The sequence below is a fragment of the Carassius auratus genome, chromosome 42 (genome assembly GCF_003368295.1).
Source record: "Carassius auratus strain Wakin chromosome 42, ASM336829v1, whole genome shotgun sequence".
NCBI lineage: Eukaryota > Metazoa > Chordata > Actinopteri > Cypriniformes > Cyprinidae > Carassius > Carassius auratus.
The window spans coordinates 7418912-7444597 of NC_039284.1; the positions used below are offsets into that span (position 1 = coordinate 7418912).

The 25686-nt window shown below is 35.2% G+C and overlaps 1 protein-coding gene across 1 annotated transcript in view; it reads left to right on the forward strand.

Annotated features, from left to right (window-relative positions):
- The window catches only part of LOC113060533 (leucine-rich repeat and fibronectin type-III domain-containing protein 2-like), a 102595-nt gene that overhangs the window by 25390 nt on the left and 51519 nt on the right, over positions 1 to 25686 (forward strand). The window contains exon 2 of the mRNA XM_026229519.1: positions 11655 to 11792. The gene's annotated coding sequence lies outside the window, so the exon portion shown is untranslated. The remainder of the gene's footprint in view (positions 1 to 11654; positions 11793 to 25686) is intronic.

The following is a 25686-nucleotide window of genomic DNA, read 5'->3' on the forward strand; positions in this document are numbered from 1 at the left end:
TAGGCTCTCTTGTTCAAGATCAGCAAGATTTTGGGGCCGGTTTGGAACCTGTATCTGGCACAGGCCCATTATTTGTTTTTTTTATTTTTTTTTTTATTAGAAAAAAGGTGATTTTATTATTATTATTATTATTATTATTATTATTATTATTATTATTATTATAAATCTTAAGTCCAGTCAATCCTCTCTCCAATAAGCCTCACAATTCATTCATATCAGTAAAGCAAATTTTGCAGGACAAATTGTGTGCCAAAGTTAGATTGGGGTTAGGGTTTTGTTCAACTCCTTAAACTAAGGAACAAATAATGTTTATTAACTAGATGAGTACAATTTTATCGATTGATTTGTCCGTCATCTTGAAACGGTCTATGTATTGTCACTCACAGTAAAATTTGGATACACTTTCACAAGTAAGAATATGTTGGTTTTTATTAATATTACAGGTTTGAAATTATAGTACCTTTTTAAATGTCATGTGAACTAAGGTGTTTTTTTTTTTTGTTTTTTTTTTTAGCAAAATTATCTGGTGAATTCTACTGCAGATATTGATATTGATATTCATACTTGCATATTTCTAGGGGTAAAGAAAGACCCTAGCAATTTTCTCTCGAGTGTTCACAGATCTGCTTTGTCCATTCCAATATGGCGGACGACATACACCGAAAACTGCCAATAATAGGGCATCAACAATCTACCTATATATATATCTATGACAGCAGCCTCTAATGCCAGTTGTTTTACCACTGTGCTATCATTGCATAGATAGATAGATAGATAGATAGATAGATAGATAGATAGATAGATAGATAGATAGATAGATAGATAGATTGATAAATAGATGATTTTGCTTGCTTGCTTGCTTTATTGTGTTTGTTTCAGAGACCCATATACTGAATCTTCATCTTAACTCATTATATTATACTGTCTGCACAACTAGTACGGACAATATGAAGCATTAAGAAGAATGTTCAAAGCATTCTTCATGCCAGAGCTTGTTCTCCACGATTCGTTGATTCTACATGGATTCATGTTTGTTCCTTAATGAAAGGCATTGCAAATGGATGTGCAGTGTGAATTTTTATGCCCTGCACTGGTGAGGGAAGTATGCTAAACCAAACATAATGAGGCCTTATTGTTAACTCTGTATAGAAGGTTCCTCTACATTACCTGCATTTGTAAGGAGAGTGCAGTGAGGCATTGCAGATCGCTGTGATAATGAGAGAAACACTGCACATAACAAATCATTGTATTCATGGGTGAGCAACAGTTCTGAAAATATTTTTATACCTTGCCATTTTGGAAGGAAAACCACAGCAACAGCAAAATATGTTTTATGTATATATATGTAAGAATAAGAATAAATAAATTAATTAAGATCAGTACCAGGCTCTGTATTAAGCTACTGTAACATTAAGAAACATAAAAATGAAAATCATTTGAAAAGCCCTATTCAAATAAAGTTACTTATCATGTCTTTAACGGTGTTGATGGCAGTAATATATTTCAAATCAAACATGAGAATAATTAATTACTAGGATAAATTGATTTCAGGTAAAACACACCAGTCCTGTTGATTTCAGCAAGTTTAAAATTCTTCTTTCCACAATATAAAGACGGACCACATTGTCATATTTTTACATAATCACATAAATTGACTGTAGGAAAGCAAAGTCCTGTCTTTCTCTCTTTTACAGAGTTAACAATTGTCATGCAGTAATGAAAGCCTAGAATTTGAAATCTTTTACCTAGTTTAGGTACTCTTTTAAAAAATTAAATCTGCTCTGGGCTACAACACAAAAAAATATGAGAAAAAAAAAAAACATGTAAGTAATGAGCAAGGCTGTAGCAGGGGTTTGCGGGGCCCCGGTGCAGGTTGTACCAGTGGGCCATGTTTGAAATTGTTTAATTTGTATGTTTGTTCTATTTATTTATGTGTGCTATTTACACAATGTTTCAGAAACTGAAACTGAATAATCATATGTAAAAAAGCACTGCATAGTCTTCACTGTAAAAATTAAATATACATTCAAACCAATATTCATTCAGACACCTTCAACATTTTCACAGTTTATTTGCTATAGTTTAGAAGATAGGAATAAAATATGACAAGAACTCAGAGTTAAACTGACAAAACAAATTCATCTTGATAATGTCAGATAACTTTGATAGAGATGTATGTAATGAATTACAATCAACCAAAAATTCAGACAACTGTTAGTATAACAATATTTACACAGCTATCAATACTTTGTTGACCAATTACCAAGCAATGCTTAATTTTGTTCAGTCTGTGGTGTGAAAAGGTTGCATTAGCAATTGAGGAAAAAAATAAACAAATAAAATAAAACACATTAGAAAAACATGGACAGTTCAATGTTTCTGAATAAATTTTGGTCCCAATTATTACCATTTTTGTTTTTATTATTCATTTCACTAGTAGTCCACTGTATGAAGAATTTTTGGGAATAATATGTCACAGTTTGCTTTATTTTGCTATTCTCAATTACATAAATGAATTATAGTGACCTGCATCTACTAGCAAAAAAAAGTAAAAAAAAAAAATATATATATATATATATATATATCTGGTGTCTAAATAATTTTAGTTTTGACTGTGCATGAATTCTTTAGTAATTCAGTCAAGAGCAGTGAGTGATTAACATTACAGCAGCTAGTAGCTAAATTAGGTGGGGTCAACTGTTATCAACTGTTTACTTTCACTTAAGAACATACTTTCCAAGACAGGTATTTTTACATATTGTGTATGTACAAGAGTAGAAAGAGGCTAATTCAGTGTTCAAACATTTGGAGACGCCTCTCTCTGCGTGAGTCTTGAACACCAGAACACCACGGGTGCTGAATTGGGCTCTTCCACATCCTTTTCTGTTTGTTTAAACTGCGATTTGTATTTGTTCGTTCAGGTGCGGGAGGAAATTTGAGTGGAACTTTGCAAAGGAGAGTTCGGTTCAATTTTGCTGTCTGTGAGATGCCGCTTTCTGTGTGCGCACCGAACAAAGCGCGCAAGTAACCAGCTACTCAGTTGAGCTTTTCCACGTCTTGTGTTTTGGCCGGAAACACTGGGGTGGCGCCCATGATGGCTGAAGGCTCTGACATAATGTCCATGAAGGCTGGAAACTGTTATGACATCCAGGTTCAAGGCTCTGAAGTGGCAGCCATGACGTGATGAGACCACAGGACAGGAAGGTGCTGAAAGGATAGGACTAGTGACCATTATATATATATATATTTATATATATATATATAAAGACTAAAAAAACACAGAGAAGCATTGGTAAACATTACTCTTCCCTATTAAACTACACTACCCTAATATTACACATATAAAACGTATCCCATTCAAATAGTGCCAATAATGTCCAAGATAAACAGCTAATGGTATTTAACAGCATTCTCAAAATCAAAGTGAAAATATTTCCAGGGCAATATTTTGGTGGACACAGATTGCTGTTTCCTTGTGAGAGAGTGCTAATGTGAGGCTAACAGGGTCTAATTTTAGTGTCCACAGGTGACGTATCAGTGTGTTGGTGTGTTTTCACCTGTGTGCAAAGTCTGCCATCTGCTCCACGGCTGTCTGGATGACTAGAAGCAGTCTGATTATAAGTAAAGCTCGTCTTGACTTGCTGCCAGTGAGGGATGAAGTGAACATCAAAGCTTAAACCAGACTATGTTCAAGCAGGGCTTAGATCTGTCTCTCCACGCTTACCAATGCTCCAGTGTTGTTGTTTTTTTAATAATATGAATTGCAGAGACAAGACTGGCCTATCATACAGACAGTCACCTAGGGCCCTGACATGGCCACATGATGGTCCATAATAAATGAGCAGATCATTATTTCCAACACAAAGATCTTCTTATAACAATATTTATACAGCTGGGGCCCATTTCATGATCTTATCTAGGGCTGCAAAAAATATTTGAAGCAACTCCAACATACAATCTGTTCATAAAGACAATGGAGAAAATTAGAGTTTTAATGACACTTCCTTTTATTTTATTTAATTAATATTATTGGACACATATAATATACCTGTATATCAGTCAAATTCTGTATTAATAAAGAGTTGCTTGTCAACTATACACAACTTGCAGTCGAACTACTGAATGTTGCATAAATTGTTTATTATGAAAGTGACGTGACATACAGCCAAGTATGGTGACCCATACTCAGAATTCGTGCTCTGAATTTGACCCATCCAAAGTGCACACACACACTGTGAACACACACCTGGAGCAGTGGGCAACCATTTATGTTGCGGCACCCAGGGAGCAGTTGGGGGTTCAGTGCCTTGCTCAAGAGCACCCAGGTTGTGGTATTGCCTGCCCGAGACTCGAACCCACAACCCTAGGGTTAGAGGTGAAACTCTCTAACCACTAGGTCACAACTTCCCTATCATAAGTATTCATGTAGCTGTTCATAATGCGTATTATAAATGATTTTATCATGGTTAAAGGGTTTCTGTCTTCAAGTCATACTTAAGAACATCCCAAAAGTAATTATCATGTAACTTCCACTCATCCCTGTGATTTGCTAGTAACATTAGATGAGAAATTTCACATGAGAGTGTTTTAAATAAACTGCATTTGCCGTTCTGTTCAGCTAATTCAAAAATCCTGAAACATCTTGTTAAACTCACGTGAATTATACGTTTCTTGTAGTGCCAATTTCATTATTTAAAATTCATGATAATCTGTGGCCTAATGGTTAGAGAGTTGGACTTGTAACCTGAAGGTTGCAGGTCTGAGTCTCAGTGCCAGCAGGAGTTGTAGGTGGAGGGGGATGGATGAACAGTGCTCTCTTCCACCCTCAATACCCATGGCTGAAGTCCCCTTGAGCAAGGCACTGAACCCCCAATTGCTCCCTGAGTGCTGGAAAAAATAGCTGCCTACAGCTCTGGGTGTGTGTTCATTGTGTGTGTTTTCATTGTGTGTGTGTTCCGTACTCACTACTGTGTGTGTGTACTTGGATGGGTTAAATGCAGAGCATCAATAAGTGAGTACATGGTGAGTAAAGTCACCAACCCTCTGGTGCTGGTGTTTCATAGCTGTAGAGTTCCAAACTTGCATGGGCATTAATCTTATCACAAAAACTGCGTAGGGAGCTTCATGGAATGACCGAGAAGCAGCAGGCAAGCCTCACATCACCAAGTAAAATACCAAGTGTCGGATGAAGTTGTGTAAAGCATGCAGCCACTGGACTCTTGAGCAGTGGAAGTGTGTTCTGTAGATTGACTAATCACACTTCTTTGTCTGGCAGTCTGATTGAGTCTGGGTTTGAAGGATGCCAGGAGAACATTACCTGCCTGACTGCATTGTACCAACTGTAAAGTTTGGGAACAATTTGAGGAATGCCCTTTACTATTCAAGCTTGACTGTGCCCCAGTGCACAAAGCAAGGTCCATAAAGACATGGTTGGATTAGTTTGGTGTGAAATAACTGACCCACACATAGCCCTGACCTCAAACTCATCGAACACTTTTGGAATGAGCTGGAAATGAGATTGAGAACCAGTACTCCTTGTCCAATATCAGTGCCTGACCTCACAAATGCCTCTACTGGATGACTGGCGAACATTCTCACAGCAGCACTCCAAAATCTTATGGAAATTCTTCAAAGAGGAGCGGAAGCTGTTATAATTGCAAAAGGGAGTCCAACTCCATATTAAGGTCACTGTATTTATAATGTGATGTCATTGATGTCCATTTTGGTGTAATGGTTAGGTGTCCCAATTTTATCCATATAGTCTAGATAGTAGAACTTACAAAAATGAAGTCAACATTTTTTTTTTTTTTTTTTTTTTTTACTTCTTTAATTTACTCCAGGCTAAAAATAATCCAGTCCATTTTTTCAAATGAATCCAGTATGTCAAAAAATCTGCCCGCCCGACTGTGAAGCAATGTCATTTTATTTGTATTCACAGTCATTTGTTCTTAAAGTTGTACACATCAGAGTGTAATGTCAGCAGGGTAACTTTTTAGTTTAGCCGAATTCCTCATCCTGAAGACATTTTTCAAATTGGGCCTTATCCTGTGAGATTTAAATGGTGCTTTTTAAACATTCCCTGAAGTGTGCACATTGTGGCAGATGTACAAGGTATGTTGCTGAAGCATGTAATGTAAGCAGAATTTCCCTCAGTGCATCTCACAACTGCCTTTTTATTGGAGTGATTAGGTTTCTGAATTAATTAATTATTGAGATTAGTCATTTTCCAAAACAACACACAAGGGCTTAGTTTTTAAGTCGTACCTATGCTTTTGTAGTTTGATCTGGCTCTGAGATAAAATGTCACAGTTGAGGAACAATTTCAATCAGATTACAGATTATGCAGACAAGATTTAAGAAATGAAATCTGTTAGAACTAATCCAACAATATAACTAATCAGATTACTCTTTGCCTCGCAGCATGTGCAATATGGTTTTCAAAAAACAAAAACAAAGAAAAACAAGATCAAAGGAAATCATTTATAATCTCAAATATTAGCTTTTCTTAAAAAAAAAATAATGCATTTTATTGATGTGAATGAGTTAGTACGTCACTAGGATAAAATATGTACAGGAGTTATGAAGGTCATCACTGTGTGAAGCATCATATCATAAAATTAGATCTCAGACCAGAAACTACTCCACCATGACTCATGAATATGTCAGACCCCCAACATAAGTTGGTTGTTTGAAAATTCTATTTCACAACTACTTAAAGATATGCCTTAGAAATCATAAATATTTATGCCATTTCCCTGCCTCAGTTATGTAAAATGATTCCCGGGTGTAGATGCTGTGTAGTATCACATCTCTGCACAAAGCTTTGCCAGCAGCATTACTAATTACTATAATTAATTATCTATGTTTGGCATCAGTGTGTGTCACCTAATTAGCAAATGTGGTTCTATTCACTCATATTTCAATGGTTTGCGATGTGTAAAAAAGAGTAAATTAGCTTTGTAATACGGCTCTTTTGACCCTCTCAACCTTGAAAGACAACAACAACAACTTGTTTTTTATATTTTCAAAGACTTCAAGATTGGTTCTTTTTTACCACAGTATCCAGCTTTCATCTGAAAGTTGTGAAGGTGATAACATAATGTATTTTTTTTTTTTTTTTTGAGAATCTACTTTGGTGTGACTGATGAAATGTTCTGTGTTACATTGATAACTTCTTGGCCTGTCAATGCTGTGATGAGTGTTTCATTCCTTCACTCTTCGCTTCTTTTTGACTTAAAAAAAAGATGGAGAAACAATGAAGGGAAGACACTGTTTTTATGAAGTAAAACTATAATTGTTGGATCTGCACGAGAGAGTGGGAGTTGAGGTTGAAATTCACTGCATAATGTTTAATTGGCTATTAATAATGTCATATTTAATCTGCACTGTATGTAGAATTGGTTTTATCCAACCTTTTTCTTGTCTAATGCATACGTCCATGGTTACTGGAGGTTTTTCTTTTTCTTTTCTTTCTTTTTTTGTGGACAAAATGTTGGGCTAAATATAAGTTTTCACACTTACACGTTTAACCAATGAATTTTAGTTGGATATTTATTAGAAATATAATTTCAGATTTTAGATGTACCATCAAGGCAAAATGATGCTGGCAAAACAAGGCAATTATGCTCAGAGTTAGTTCTGGTGACATTGTCAATGTGGTGTACTTTGTTTCCAGTGTAGCTGATAAACTAATATTTGGATTGGATTACAAAGTCATACATACAAATATATTGTAAATGTAAACTTTAAGATTGACAAAGTGGATTTCTATTTGCATCAGTTGATCTGCTCTCTAAATATATAGTGGTGCAGATAAGACGTCAGAACCCAGAAAACTCATTCTCAGATGATTTCTTTGAGTTTTTCTTGTGGGGTTTTTCAATTTATGAGTAAAATAAAGCCTATGTTGAACATAACTTGACATTTTCGACCTTTATATTTTGATGTTTTGTTCTACAACATAAACTAAAGTACATCTATGTAAACCTTTGGGGTTCTGACTGACACCATTCTATTGCCACCAGGCCATTAAAACATATTTGTTGACCAACCTCATTTATTATAATAAATAAAACCTAATTTAGCCGTTTGCTGAGTAGAGGTGTACTATTAGTTTATTTCAGAATTATGCGTTAACACTGTTCAATAAGGTATCATTTGTTAACATATGACATTACCTAAAACTAACATAACTGAGAAAACTTGGTTGGCTGCACTTAGCTGGTTCCTCAGACTGCTGCAGTTCAGTTTGTCCTCCCAGGCTGATCGGGTAAACAAGTGGTAAAAAAAACCTCTAAAACCAGCTATGACCAGGCTGGAAGACAAGCTAAAATCATCAATATATATATTGCTGCTTCAGCACCACAAACGTAACGCACACGGACAGCATACGCACTGCAGACGGATTATGTGTGAAACAGACGTGCGTCTTGTCGAGGTTTCCATTGGGAAGCTTATTTAATAAAAAAAAAAAAAAAAATCAAAATCCCTGAACCGGTCGGCTTCAGCTGCATCCATGTTAGCACGTCACGTTTGATGTGGTAATTTCACAGTAGGCAAACACACAGGTTTAAAGATTAGTTCTCGCCTCTCCCCTACAGATTTGGCTAGGTATACATCCGCACTAAAATATCAAGGTGAAAGTCATCATAGCTCGCGTAGTATAGACCCAGCTCCCAACCCAACTTTGAGAATAGATTAACAGCAATATTTTTTTATCGCCCGAGAAGAGTCTCCCGTTAACGCAGCATGTTAATGCAGCACGTTAACGCCGATAATGGCCCACCACTAATATATATATATATATATATATATATATATATATATATATATATATATATATATATATATATATATATATATATATTACATAAAATATTATCTTAAGAAAATATTAGTGGTGCTTGCAAATATAAAACTTGCCACCACGTTGCTAATGTCGTTTATTTAAATTATATATATATATATTTGTTTTTACATTTTACGTTTGCAAGCACCACTCATATTTTCATAAGATAATATTTTGATTAGAATAGCTAAAATTGATTGCAAAGTGTGAGGTGAATCTTCTCCTCACAGCAGCACACTGTTATTGTGGTTGACTTTCATCACAGTGATAGATTGTGCAGCATCTTATAGCATATAGCATAAATCATACTGGCCTGCAGGTGTGTCCTTGATACTGTATCACAGTACACAGTACCCCCGGGCTGCGGACCGGTACCGGTCCGTGCGTCATTTGGTACCGGGCAGCACAAGAAAGAATAAATAACTTACATTAAAGCTGCAGTCGGTAAATTTTGGCGCTCACGTCTGGCGGAAGAACATTGTAGCCAGAGCTACTTCACTCTGTTTACATCTATGGCAAGTCACGCAGGTACAGTGCTACTCTGCAGCGTTTCCGACCCCAACCAGATTAAAATAGTCTGAATATAAACACCCATTAAAAGGGTACCGTAGTGATTCAGGAAAAGACAAAAATACGGTTTGGGAAAATAGATTCATGATGTACTCGTTCATTATATATATTTTTTTACATTTTCGACACAAAACAACACTGGCACAACCCTGCGCTGATTGGACCAGTAGGAGCCGGGGCCAGTGGATTTTTGCATAGACAATAAAATAAATGGACACAGAGACCCCATTGGATTTAACAGAGAAAAATGAAGTCAATTAGAAGCAGGGGGGCAGGGTTTCATATTTTTTTGATGTATCCCTGGGCGCCGCCATTGGCTAGTGGATCTCAACCCGGTGTTAGCATTCCATTGACTCCCATTCACTTTGGCGTCACTTTGACAGCGGATAACTTTAGATCCTAGGCGTTTAAAGACTCCATTTGTCCATTAATAAAGAAACACGAAAATGTATAAAAGGCTCCATTACCTTGTATCTTACATTATGGTCCCGTAGAAGCAGTTTTTGTAAAAAATAGGCTAACGATTGCATCATAACCAGCGACTCTCTGTCACACAGTAGAGAAATTACCGTATGGAAAGGAGGAGAAGCTCACAAACAATGTTTTACTGTCTATGAGGCAATCGGGGGGACGTGGAGACATGAAGTCAAAGGAGATAATTAATCAGAATACTAATATTTGCTCCCATTCACGCTCGTCTTCTCTGGAAGATTCGGTGGGTGATTCAGATTTCTCTAGGCACAGTGAATGGAAGACTTACAGGTTGCTCACGTGACATCTACTTCATCAAGCTCAGTTTGAGTCTGCACAGTACGCTTGACCCCCAGGAAGTAAGTGCTTCTAATTGACTTCATTTGTCTACGTTGAATTCAAAGGGGTCGCTGACGCCAAAATGAATGGGAGTCAATGGAGTGCTAACAGCAGGTGGGGGTCCGCTAGCCAATTGCAGCGCCCAGGGGTGCTTCAAAAAAATATGAAACCCTGCCCCCCTGGATTTTTGCGGTATCTTATATTTTTAAGGCATGTTTAAACGTCACAGAGTCAGTGAGCGTCAGGGGCAGAAAGGATGTTATTCATGTTATGTTGTTGGCGTTATGTTATAAGGACGCTGCTAATAAAGTTGCTTAAGAATACATCGTGGATCCATGTTTATTACTATATTTACAATATACCAACGTTTTTATGACAGTAGTATCATTTTAATTTGTTGTATTTATCCGTCACACCTTAAAGCTCGGTCAGTGAAAATATTGTTTTGACATCAAACCGGTCCTTGGCGCTAAAAAGGTTGGGGACCGCTGCTGTATCATATTTTGATGATGCATTTTAGTGTTGTCTTGTGATGTTTTATAAAATGATGTGATAAAATGATCACATCAATATGAAAACTTCCTTTAGTTTAATGCATTATAATCTGTCTCAGCAACATTTTATTTGATTGTACCCAAGTGCAATTATGAGCAGTGTTTAAAGAGAAGAGGAGTAAATCTTATAAATGTATTGGCTTATCATGGCTGCAGCATTTCATCAGTACATCAACCCGTCACGGATAATACCAAAATAGAATGTGGTGAGTTACAGTATGTCAGTGAAAGACATGACAACATCGAAGAGACTACAGCTTCAAATAGGCCTAAGTGACAGAAAAGGTGACTGATAGCAGCAGCATTTACATAAAAGTGTGAATCTCTAGATGGATCATAGTGTTGAATCTCTGAAGACAAAGAGTGTGGCAGAATACTGAAGGTATTTTTTTTTCTGACATTGGAAAAATAACAGTAGTGTGATAAATGTTCAATTTTACTCCATATTGAGCATTAAATCTATCTATATCAAGCTAAAATTGACTAAATCATGACCTTGTGCTTACAAAAAATGAGGTGGTAGATTGGTACAGTGAGGTGAGCGTGATTTCACCAAATACAACATCGCTGAATTAAATTAAGTGGATCTTACTTGATAGTGGTTGCCATAAAGCTTATATTATCAACAGTGTGATATATTATCAATTGTTTTCTGGCATTAGTGCAAATGACCAAAATAGCATAAAGTCTGTTGACTTGGATCAGAGCAGCCACCCCAGAATACCTTAATGTAGTGGTTTTGCACTTGCAAACTCACATTTTGTTATGAAAATGTAAAAATCAATGTTTTATGTATTTATTTATTTATTCATATGACATACTTCGAGCTCCAAAGCACACGTTCAGATAAATGTATTTTCTCTGTCTTGCAGGTGAACGAGTGACCCAATGAGGTGGAATACTACTATAGCGGAGTGCTGGAAGAGAAGTCACCTTGCCCCAGTTCTCCGAGAGCACAGGGAGAGAGACAGACATCTCTGATTGTTTGTTGCCAGTAGGGAGACCGAAAGGTCAGTAAACAAACTAGACTGAATTTCTTCTGCTGCAGTGTGTCATTCATGTTCAACTCATGTCAGCACAAGAAAAGATGTTTGGATCCCTGCTTGATATCAGCAAGCGACTGCTGTCAGTGTAAACACTGCCATTCTGAATGCTAGGCATGGCATGTCAATGAATTCAGAAGATTTGGATTTCAGCTTCTTTGAGCAGATCTGGAAATTAGTTTTACTTGCTGAAAAAATATGATTTGACTAGATTTATTTTATTTTATTTTATTTTTGTTGCCTGAATAATAGGCTGCAATTAAATGATTAGTTCACTTCCAAAATAAAACATTTCTGATCATTTATTCACCCCCATATCATCCAAAATGTCTTTCTGTCTTCAGTTGCAAAGAAATAAAGGTTTGCAGGTCTTGCAATAGCTCCACTATGTGCGTCCGCAAATTTATGCATTATGTAATCACATTGGAAAGTTCACATGCGGTTAGGTCTTCATCTGTGTACTTCGGTTTAGAAAGGTAGGGTATGGTGATCTCATTTTCTTCTCCAACTTCAAAATCTTCCGACATTGTTGTTTACCCTTTTTTTTTTTTTTGTAAAGGGCATTTGCACGTTCACTTTGTAAACACTGGGTCGGTTCTTCCGCCTACATCACACATGACCTTTCCAACGTGATAACATGATGCTTGAAATCGAGCTAGTGCAAGACGAGCATTTGTGTTTAAAAAAGTATATACACGTTTATGTTTTTAAGAAAATAACGCATTGTTTTGCTAGATAAGACCCCTATTCCTTGGCTAGGATCGTGTAGAGCCCTTCAAGGCTGCATTGAAACTGCAATTTGGAACTTCAGCCAATTGGCCACCACTGAGGTCCAGTATATGGAGAAAAATCATGGAATGTTTTCCTAAAAAAAACTTACATTTCTTTGTGACTAAAAAAAGACATGAACATACTGGATGACATGGGGGTAAGTAAATTATCAGAACATTTTTATTCTGGAAGTGAACTAATCCTTTAACAACATATAAATCGAGATATTGAATAATGCAATTATTAAACCACAAAAGGCTAATTAACAGTTGTATTCAGTAATTCTTTAACATAATATTTACTGCTTGCGAATGAAGAGGCAGCAGTCTGTTCTGCCAGCATGATATAGTGCTTATTGCAGACTCAAAGCATTTATAGGTGCTTGCTTGATTATAACTCCATCTGGCATTGCTTTGAGTTCGGTTCAGTTCATGTGGTGCAGTTTTGATATTTGCATCCATTGAAAAAATGTGTCCTATGTACACTCATTTTATTAATTATTCTAAACCATATTACTGGGCATTGCATAAATTAAATATTTTCAAGTTTACTCTGTCTACAAATCCTGAGTCCACTTTTTGATAGTTTGGGGGTCAACTGAAAGAGATTTGGATTTTGTCCCTTCACCCTTGATGAGTAGCTCCTTCTTTTGGCCAAAACATGATGCAATTTGGAGACAAACCACATTGCTTGCGATTTTGTAATTTTTGCACACCCTTTTGAATGTGGTATTTTTCTTATAAAATCCACATTCCACATTTCATATTTCGATATGGCTGGCCACAGATAAGTTCTTTAAAACCAAAATTGAAACATACATTCCCATTTAATACACCACAGTATGGTTCAGATTATAGTATTTGTTGTTCAACAGTAATACCTTGCAAATTCCAGATACTTATTTTGATTTTATTACGTATTGCTTTCCTGGAAACTCCAGCGAAGGGTTAATAAAACATTTTACAGTTGCAGTGGTTATTGCAACTAGGTTCTTGTGGTATGAAGATGACTCGCAACAGGAAGCAGTGGGCTTTAATTGCCTCCCGACAGATCGCTGCCTCACAGAGAAAGCGGGTTAATTGTGTGGGCTGGGAAAGCCATTTCATGACCTTTATCAAGCATTACCAAACACAACATTTCTGAAGCTTTAATGTTTACAGGTTTGTCTCCTATTGCGCATGAAATTAGTTGGCTAGCTTCTAAAATAAAAATGCCATTAATATACATTCTGCAGTGTCAGAGAGGACATTTAAAAACAACCCTGGCTTATTGAAATGCAGGCTTGTAGCTTCATTTGGGCAAAATGATATTACATTACTTGCTTGTTTCACAACACTTTCAAAGTAAAGTGTCCAGGGCATGTAATGGTGCTTAAAGCAGGATCAGTTGTAACCAAAATGGATGAATGCGAATCTGGCAACATCTTATTACCTTTATCAATGAGCAGCAGCAGTTTTTAAATAAATTGACCAGTGAGTGACGCTGAAATATACAAAATAATAAATAAATAAATAAATAAATAAAATAGGATACCTACAGTAAATCCTAGCTTAGACCTAATTGATGAAGCAACCATACTTTTGGCTCTTTTAATGTGACTTGCTCCTGAGTGACCTGCATTGCAAGTGCATGATATGGTGAGCTACCAAGAAAGTTTACAACATAAGAAAATAAATACATATGGAGCTGGTTGTGATGTGATGTGTTGTAAACGTAAAAATCGAATCGTTGGGGGAAAAACAAGTGCTATGCTAAAACCATTTTGAGGTCATTGCACAGTATTGTGCAAGGATCCACGCAAAATCAATAGCCTTCTGCCGTAATCATAATTTGTATGAACACACTGTGTTGTTTTGCTGCCTTTTAACCATCATTTTAGCTGGAAATAAATTAATTATTAAAATTATCAAATTATGATTATCCATACATAAAGAGATACATAAGGTTACAGTTACAAACCTTTATTATACTGGTACAGACATCTCAGATTCTGTGACTTGTTGGATAGAGGTTTACATGCACTATTACGCACCAAATTTATTTCATAACCCAACACCATATAAAATAATAAAAACATGTAAACTTGTCATATAAAAATAATGGATGTTTAACCCGATTGAAACACTTAGATTTTGGTCATTTTTTCCATCAAAATGCCAAAACCACAGAAAAATCTAACAGTTTAAAAATGTCTGATGTAATTTTTTTTTTTTTTTTTTTTTGTGCTAATTTTGATTATTTTCTGTTTTGTTCATGTTATTCTGCAGCTAACAAGAACACTCTAATGACTGCTTAACAACATACTAAAAATACTCTTAGCACAATAGCCACAATTAATGTTGTGGTGGCAGTTTTTTGCAACACTTACCAACCATTTTGATCATGTAATATTATTAACATTGTAGTAAAATGTAAAGTACCTTGCCAAGTACTTTTTCAGTTGTCTCTGACATGTTAAAATATTACTGTAAAGCACACCGCAATGATGGCTGATTGTCAGCCGTCAGCTTAGCCAAAGCCCCTCAGGAGAGTGGCTGTTTCCAGACTGTACAAATGTTTAGCACTTCAGGTAAACCATTAGCTGGTGACCTGCCAGTAAACTGCCTACATGCCACATGCTGTTTGCTGACAGTCAGCCAGTATGTCAGTGTACTCAGAGGGTGAATATCTGTCCACCACCTGACCACTGTCTCTGCTGCTGTACTCAGCCATCTGGCACTGCTCTCCCTCTTGAGACAGGATTAAGTGCACTCGCCTGCCACACAAATGACAACAGTTCCACTGCAAACTCCAAGAAATTAGCGTAAGATACTGCTCAGTTAGTGTGCTAAGAGTGATGTGTGTGTGTGTGTGTGTGTGTGTGTGTGAGAGAGAGAGTGTGTTTTTCTACATACAGTTCTTTTCAGTACCAAACTCCCTTGAGTGTCATTGGTTTTGCCGTTTCTATCCTTTGCTTCATGTGAGTTTTGCACGTTGTGTTTGTATTAGCATGTTTTAGTAAGTTAACTATTCGTATTCATATATTTTTTTTTAGTAACACAGATTGTATTACACCTTATTGTAAATGTGTGGATAAATTGATGATGCAATTCCCTGAAACTAATAGCAATTAAAACAAACAAACAAATAAATAAATACATTTGTTATATTGTATGTAAAATTATTATTATTTTTTTTTTCTATTTCTATTGTCTTTTCTAAATATTGGCTTACAATTTGGCAAAATATAGAACAACAGTAAAATAAATGTAATGCTGGTTAAAAAATAAACAACTCAACACTTCTTGAATTCAAATATGCTTACCAACGAAGATGATTAAGATTGTAAGATTGCTTTGTCATTTCTATCAATAAAATTGCAAGCTATAATTGACATTAATTCATTTTTTTTTAATCCTCTCTGTGAAAAGATGCAATTCATAATCCTTAAATTATGAAAAATATATTTTTAATGTTTTTTCTTCTCATACATAATTAAATATGAATGATAATGTAACCGATCAGATTATGCAGATTAAGGATGATAAATTTCATTCTAGCTATTCGGTATTCCAGGTTTAGTTTCATCTTTTGAGTTGAAAGCCTCTTCCAAGATGTTCTTCATTAGTTTAATTTTAACTTGAAATAATAATACATTAAACCAAATGTGTACTATCACATAGTAATAAAAGCCAATCTCTCATTTGGATAGCATAAATTTTCCTCTCTGTTTTGTGTAAAATCATAGTGTAATAACAAGAATTCTCTAGATAAAAAATAAAATAAAAAATAAAACGCCAAGGCAAAATAAGTCTCTTATCTGGGAATTCATGAACTGGAACAGTGTGCTTACAGTCATTAGTCTTCATATTTTTTTCTTAGAATGCTTTCTTTGATTTTAAACTTGAAAAGATTACCTTGAAAGTGTGCATAACTGTATTTATTTATTGTGTGTGTGTGTTTTCTCTTAGAGCTTGAAAAGAATGCCAAATCAAAAGATAAGATTATATATATATATTTTTTAGTCTTTTTAATTCTAAAATGTTTTTTCCTTGAAAATAAGTAAAAACTGCAATAGCTGAATCATATCCGAAATGACATCACATTAAATTATTATTACCACAGTAAAAAAAAAAGAAATTAACTGAATGAAAGTGACATGGCATACAGCCAAGTATGGTGACCATACTCAGAATTTGTGCTCTGCATTTAACCCATCCACAGTAGTGAACACACACACACACACACTGTGAGCACACACCCAGAGCAGTGGGCAGCCATTTATGCTGCGGCGCCCGCGGAGCAGTTGGGGTTTCAGTGCCTTGCTCAAGGGCACCTCAGTCATGGTATTGCCAGCCCAAGGCTCGAACCCACATCCTCAGGGTTAGGAGTAAATCTCTCTAACCACTAAGCCACGACTTCCCCATGATGAATTATATTTGGTTAATAGGTTATGCTGACTTGCAACTGACAATCAATGCTGGGAAGAAAGAAAGAAAGAAAGAAAGAAAGAAAGAAAGAAAGAAAGAAAGAAAGAAAGAAAGAAAGAAAGAACAATATTTCTCACATTTTTATCTGTAAAATTTCTGAGACAAGAATGTACAGTAAGTGACTGTAAATGCTAATACAGTATAATGGCATAATTTTCATATTTTTAAAGGATCTTTGAATCACACTGACAAGGATATACACACAGATATGACAAAACTGCAGAATATATAAAGCTCCACAGACACAGTACAAGGACAATCTATGTGGTATTCCAGTAACTAAGTCCAAAGCCATTTTTACAAAGGCGTATCATGAATACCATACATGTTTAACTTGACACAGAGGTGTCATAAATGTGTTTACCTGAATCAAAATCACAGGAAATAACATATAACACACTGGATTATGTTGTCAGACAGCAAACATAAATAAATTATTAAAAAATAATATAAAAAGCACACAAAGCTTATTAGAGTATTGAAGTGAATGAAAGAAGTGTTGTAGGTGTATAATGTTCCAAATCAGTAATTTTAAAAAAGGTGACATCTGATGTGGTATTTCATTTATGCATAACCAACAGTTTGTTACAGTCACTTCAGTACAAGTTTATTATTTTAGTACAGCTAAAACTGGTATATGTACGTATACACAGAGCCACCTTAACTTAACTGTTTAAAGATGAATCTGAGATACTATTATGTCATAGTACCTTAGATGTATCATTAAACATTGAAGTTCCTGATATGTACACTGCTTTCCAAACCACTAAATTGCATTTAAGTGTTATGAATGAGAGTATGAATGTGTGTTTGTCTCTGTGTATGTTAACACTGTGATGGATTTGCCATCCATCCAGAGTGTTTCCTTGCCTTCGGCCAAAGATACTGGATAGACTCCAGCATCCCCATGATGTTACAAGCGTATTGGAGAATAGATGGATGAATACAATAAACTACATTATGCCCATTTGAAATGAGAAAAGCACTCCGGTAACACTTTCTACGAAGCTTGTATTTATAACACATTATAAGGGATTTATTAAGGCATTGTAATGAATGCATAATGCATTATAATAAATAAATAAATAAATAAAAAACAAAATATGTTGTTTCATCTCATAAATAATCATAGCAACGATTATAATGCATTATAAAACTAACTTATTTGTGGTTATAACTTTTATGAGTGATTATTTATAACATGCAATGCACAGCATTTCAAATCCACTTAATTTATAATGGATTATGAGTCTCATATCTTGACATTATTAATTTATGATCTGCACAGTACAGTTCTGATATTACATTAAATATGGTTAAAAGCAAAATTGCCATTTTACACATTCATCGGTTCAAATATTTGAGCTTATGGCTGTTTAAAAAAAATGCTTTTATTTTTTGTTAATACTATTGTTGTTGTTGTCATTTATAACAGTCTTTGTCTGCTTTAAGCGAAGTAACAAGTTAACAATGGCAATACATGGCACTTCTGATACAATATAATGATGGGAAATATAATCCATTGTAAATTAAGTGGATGCATTGTGTTCGTTGTGTGTTATAAATCATCATACTCATAAAAGCTATAACACCAAATAAGAAAATATTATAATGCACTAAATTGCTTTTCTATTTACACTTCAATTTTATTGCATCCTCTCTAAACAAACAAACAAAAGATGTCTGCATGTTTTGCTGCCACAGATGAATGATAAAGGTTTAAAAACAGGGCTGAACAGATGAAGCCTAAAAAAGACTTAATTTTTAGATGTCAAATGCTTTACTAATATTCGGAAACACATCAATAAATACATTTTAGTTGTGTACCCTACAGAAACATGTCTGTGTATAAAGGAAGGTTGTAACAGCTGCCTATTTTGAGGCCACACAAAAGAAAAAAAAGAAAAAAGAAAGAAAAAAGAAAAGAAAAACCTCTACCAGAGGCTGCAATCTTACCACACTTGTATATTATGACCGCTGCCATCATTGCAATTAGTTGATCATCTCTGGTCCTACTGAATATGTATTGTATTAGTCTGAGGACTGCATATTTCATTTGAGGCAAATAAAAACTGATTTTGAACAGCACATTTTGTTTTGGGTGAAGTAAATGGTAGTAAACATGAATAAGTCATATTCACACTGTTCATGAACACTAACTCTAAATGTTACCAGTGTATTCAGAGTGGCATGAAGCATATTAATCACTTACAACAAAATCAGTCTGTTTCTCCCACATTAAATGTGGGTCAAAATTGGGTTGATAGATTGGATGACCCTGATTAATTATGTATTAATATTCTAATTTTCATCCATCCACTCATCCAAATGGGATGAAGACTATACCAGCATCTTGTGCCACAGGCAGAGAAACATCCTGGATGGGGGAAGTAGGGGGAAACTAGAGCACATATAAACCTACACCAACACAGAGAGAGCAAACGCCACAAAGAAAGGCCTCCTGGCTCAACCGGGACTTGAGCCATGGGCCTTCTTGCTATGACGCAAAGGCACTCCTCACTAAGCCACAATGATCCAATTTGTCTTACTATAATTGTTGTTTCCGTACCATGTTAGATGACCACTGTGAATTGTATTTATGCTTGTTACAATGGATCAACACACCCCACTGGAATGTTTCATATAAAATGCTCCGCTGAGGCCATGCATGTTGTTGTTCCTGTCCGTCAGTATAGGTCGAAGGTTATCTAACCCCAGGCTGTTAGTTTTGCCATTTCAAACACGTTCATCTTGGATATTAGTGCTCTTCCTGGTGTGGATAGCAGTCAGGATAAAATCTGAAAGCATGCTCATCTGAATAAGCAGAGAAAGTGCAAATGAGAAAGCGAGCTACAGTAAAGAAACGGATCACAATCAAACTTAGCAACAGCTTAAATCATGGAATTCAAGCAGAACAGCTGCTCAAAAAGATGGTATGAGCAAACAAATTAAAACAAAATCAAATCTCCTTGTCACGCAAACATAAGAGAAAAAGTGGGTTGATGAATCATTCGGTAAAAAAAAAAAAAAAAAAGATACATAAAAATGAGTGAGCCAAAGGTGGAGGAAATAGACTGGTTGCGTTAAACATTATGTGGCAGAATGTTCTCATTTTTATGTCAAGGCCTTTGCCTGATCTAAAAAGGGGGTATAATTAGAAACAAGGGTGGTAGGCAGTTGAGTCTGCTGCCTCAGAGCACTGTTCCTTTCATTTCGATTAGGTTCCCTGGTGTCAAACTGCTGGCTCCAACATCTACAAAAGAATATCAGAGGAGCGTTTGCATGCCTATGTGTTGTCTAAATGTCTGAAAAGACATTTGCACACTGGTGGCCTTTATCTCAGCCCACAGAAGTCATTGCATCTGCAAATTCAAGATGTTCTTTAGTTTCTTGCCAGCTATGGTGTAGTAGGAGGTCACAGTCATAACAAGAAATGGTTCACTGTTGGATCTTCCACTTCTCATCACCTATCAGTGCAGCACACCATCCACTCGAAATGATTTTGTTAAACAAAATATGACTCATAATTCAGTGTTTTAGCCAAATACATTTTTGAACTATATACATGTCTTAACTGTAAGGTGAAAATAAACCGGGATGACTAGCAGAATGTTGGGTGGGAAAATTTGGCCCAGGACCTTTGCTGTATTCCATTTAAAATCAGATGTCAGATATTCATACTTTATTGTCTTATGCTTGTAAGATATTCAGCCATTCTATCTTGAGACTTGTATAATAACGTCATAACAATATACTGTATACCTCTAAACTTGCTTCTGGTAAATACAGTTCCATGTTCTCTAAGGTTTAACAAATCAGAAGTTTTGCATCCCTTTGGTGATTTTGTGTTAAATTCATCCCTCAACAAAATATTAAACAGACACCCTGGCCAAATACAACAAATGTATGCTAAAGATATAATTCATGAAAAGGAAGATACTTGGTTAATGGTCAGTGTTTACCTTTGAAATGACAAACACCCCTGCACTTGAGGTGACATTTCTGCAGGTAATATTCTTCCAAATTTGTTACCTCAACAATCATAGCTACTGTAAACACTAGAATGTTTACCTTGTTATAGCAACCACTAGGACACTTGAAAACTACTTAGCACTTTTTTTTTTTTTAGCTCTAGCCAGGCCAAAGGCGATGGAAACAGGTTTTCCACTGTGTTATCACCCTCAGAAGTGCTGTGGTTGTAATTGTGCCAGTTTGGTTGGAGGCCAGGTGTCCCTTAAGGATGTATCCTCTATTAGCTAGTCATCAAACAAACAAGGCGAATACCCGCACTACTAAAATTTCACATGCATCTAACTGCAGATTTGGAATGCTTACATTGAACGATTTTGTCCTTTGGGGTTGGTAATTTTTGAATATGTTTAAATGCATTCAAGGCCAATGTGGCATTATAAGGATTCTAAAAGCAAAATATATTAAATTGTTAAGCTTACAATGCAAAATGTATTGCATAATTTGGCAGATATATTACAGATTGGATAAGTAATTAATGTAATTTGTTTGGAACTTGCTTATTTGCTTATTAAAATAATGACAGTATCGCGTTGCGTCTGAAGTCATAAATTGACATATAACGTCATTACCAATCAAAACGCACATTTATTTAAATGCAATGTGTGGACGTTTTACACCGATCTCACAATATTTCCTACATATTTTACTAGGTGGCTTATTCGTTCGAATGACCACACCTAACCGCACCCCTAAACCTAACCCTCACAGAAATCATGCTAAATTATGAATAACTGAGCATATACATTTTCGTGCACGTCCATTCCTGGGATCGAACCCACAATAGCATGATTACATATCAAGGTAAAACACAAAAATCTACTATTTGAGCTACACGAAACGCAAACCAGAGTGCAAATAAAAGAGTACAAAACATTAATATGAAAACGACCTTTTGCCGATAGGGGCGCTCTGATGGGTCATATTTCAGGGATTTGGACAAACGACCTATACAAGCATATTGGTTGGAGGATAGGTTGGTCCAGTGCCTTGCTCAAGAGCACCTCAGTCGTGGTGTTGATGGTGGGAGAGAGCACTGTACATTCACTCCCCTACCTACAATCTCTGCCAGTACGAGACTCAAACCCACAACCTTTGGGTTACAAATCCGTCTCTATGACCATTAGTAAACTCTCACCAAAGTCATTGATACATAGAAAGGCAGTACTTGGCCTATGATAACATGCATATAGTATAATTTAATGTGTTTAAAAAAAAAAAAAAAAAAAAAAAACACTATACCGAATGTAAAAAGCACATCTACTAACATTTTTGCAAAACTGCTCAGATTAATTATGTGGAACTAAAACACCAACAACTTTTATTCCTTTTCACACAAATGATGATTACAGGGGCTGATTATTAAGACTCAGTCATGTTATGACTTAAAACACTTTAAAATAGTACACGATTGAAAAAATAAATAAAAATAATATAAAAACCTTTATATCCCAGACTTCATAATCTCTTTACCCTGACCCTTATATAGTTTTATACATTTAGTTACACAGAAGGTCATTAAACTTTAGTCTTTGCAGGTATTGTTTATTTATCTTTTTTCTTTTGAAAACCAAAAGGAACTAAAGGTGACATAAGCCACAGCAAAACCAAATGAGCTGGCCTTTAATAATATCAACCTTTAACCAGTTTGCTCTCTGACCTTCCTGAAAAGATTAAACACATTCTAAACAATGGCATATTCACGTAAGTATGTATTGCAGTATTAACACTGTGTAAAACAATAAATGAGCAACAGTAGTATATCTGTACAAACCTCACTCTTCAATTTCAAATTTCATCTCTATCTTTCTGCACTTGAGAGTGTTTTAATATCAGGAGACCGTCATTGCTGTTTACAGTTACAGTCCCAATCTCAAAAAACACCATTATCATTATTAAATGGAAAGTGTTTGGAGTTTGAGACTTATAATTCAAGGCTATGTGTTTCCATTATTGGCAAATGAATAATGCATCAGACATCACTCAACGAATGAAACGATGTTCAGTGTAATTCCAAACATAGTGGGAGGCATGTATGCCCCAACACACCCTACACTCATTAAATCAGACTGCAACAGCAGTGAGGAACAGGCTGAGCTTTCTGCTGGAGATAACAGTCATCACTATGTGTACATATAAACAGCCTTCAATCTTTGTATGTATGTTGTAGATTCCTGTGGCGAATGTTTATTGAGATTCTCTACATTGCCTCCAGGACAACAATACATAAAGAAATACATACATACAGTATATGCTTACATACAATAATTTGCAGTCAAGTCACTATGTCTTCTGCACATAAGCAGTCTGGTGTCAACTGAAAATACTATTTAAACCAAATAGTTTCTCAGAAACCATGATTTTATTATAATGAATAAATAAGGTATTCATTCATCCATCCATCCTGTCCTGTCCGTTCCGTTGGTTTGGACGTCACAGCTTACTGATGTCAGCATAGTTGCTAATGGAGGATGGAAGCGTGTTATGCAGGTCCAGGGCTGTATTCAACTCAGAACCCCATACTGGTTGCTGTTCTGCATACTTTCATAATTTCCATGCATCTTAGGTTGCCAGCTGGACAGTGCTTCTCCATTAACCTGAAGTTGACATTCTCAGTAATTCCTCTTGTTGCCCCCTCTCTCAGCACATTAATATTAATATGGAGAATAGACATAAATGTATACCTTCTATAAAGTCTGTACTTTGATATCTCTTAAAGACACACAGCAATCAAGCATCGTCTTTGAGATCAGATACTACACCATAAGGTGACTGCCGGGAAACAACTTCTTTGAAGACTTAAGCTATTTTAGTTCAAAGGGTTTCATTGTGCCTCACCCTGAATGCTCTTCATCAAAACATTCCCGGTCACATACTGGCTAGATGTGTGCTGCATCCTCTTTCAGTCATTTTGCACCCAAAATATCACATGCATGACCCATTAATGCCATACAGGAGGATTTCCTCTTTGCTGCTTTGTGTTTGTGGAGGGGTGTATCAGATATTGAAATTGTGGTTCTGTATTTTTACTCCGTTTTTTGGTCACTGATTGTTTTAATGAGGGTTCAATAAAAAAAAATAAATAAATAAAAAAAAATAAAATAAATAAATTATATATATATATATATATATATATATATATATATATATATATATATATATATATATATATATATATATATATAAACATGTTTAATCACAAGATTATTATTGATCATTCATTTTTATAATGCCATTGACAAAAACCTTGTTTTATTTATTTATTTATTTATTTTGTATTTCAAACTTTTTTATAATATCTGGATATTAATCTATTACAAATTACAATAGTTTACAACTTATTTCTAAACTGTGTTCATTTCAGTATCAAGTTAAATGGGCATTGTTTTTATAACCTATTTTACTATAATGAAACACTTAAAAACATGGATGTTTTATTTTTTAGTTCTTTTAAATTGTTGTGGTAATGAAAAAAAAAAAAAAAAAAAAAAAAGAAAAAAAAAAAAAGTGTATGCCTGTTGTTCCTGAATGGTAAATTGTTGTAATCATGTGCAATCAGACTTTATCGAGTAGGCTATATCACTAAATTATACACAGAGTGCACACACATTTATTTATTACTCTATTAAAACAGAAAATTACAGGCATTCTAAATTGTACAGCAAAAATGCTTTTGTATGCTTTTTTATTTATATAATTGAATGTAGGCATAGTTAACTTAATCCATATCACATAAATAGGACAGTTTTTCTGCAGATGCATGAACACACTAAATATAAATTTTATACAAGTTCAATAAAGCAATAAATGACTTTTACACATAATATCGCCTGTTTTTGCTCAGTTTCGATAATGGAAATAGTTTTGCATCTCTTAGCAATGGACGGTGTTCATTTATTTGGTGAATCATCTTTTTGAACGAATCGGTTTAATAAATGATTAAGTGATTCACTCATTAACACAGTCAAATGCTTTGTTTCTGAATGAATCACCCATGCGAATGATTCGGATGAATGAGTGACTCACTCATTTACATTCACTTGCTGTCACCTACTGGCTGATTTAGTTTCACATTTCAACTTTTCTTTTCATGTTTTAAATTATTTCAAATATCAGTATTCAACGTTTTATGTTAAAAGCAAAACAGTACGCTTATTCATACATATGTATCTGCAGTAGGAAACTAATACAATTATAAGTTAGGTAGAGCACTTTCAGATGTGAGTCCCATAATGGGGGGTGCTGGCTAACAGGTTAAATGCATCCATATAAGGATTTTTTAAAGATAATTTTATTTCTTTATTATTATTATTATTATTATTTAGCTTCTTTTCAATTTTGCATTTACTTTTACTTTCAATAATTAAGTACATTTAAGATACAAAAAAGTTATAGGGGGAGAGTGGAGAAAATGTAATGTTTTGAAGAGATTACGTGTGCCTGGGGCACTGTTGATCTTGTTGTGGAAGTATGAAGACTTTGCAGTATGGACTTCAGCAGAGAAAGATGAAACTAAAGACTGATACATCTTCAGGTCTGACAAATCTTTTGATTTGCACAATTTTTTCTATGCTGCCCTGAGTTTGGTCCGA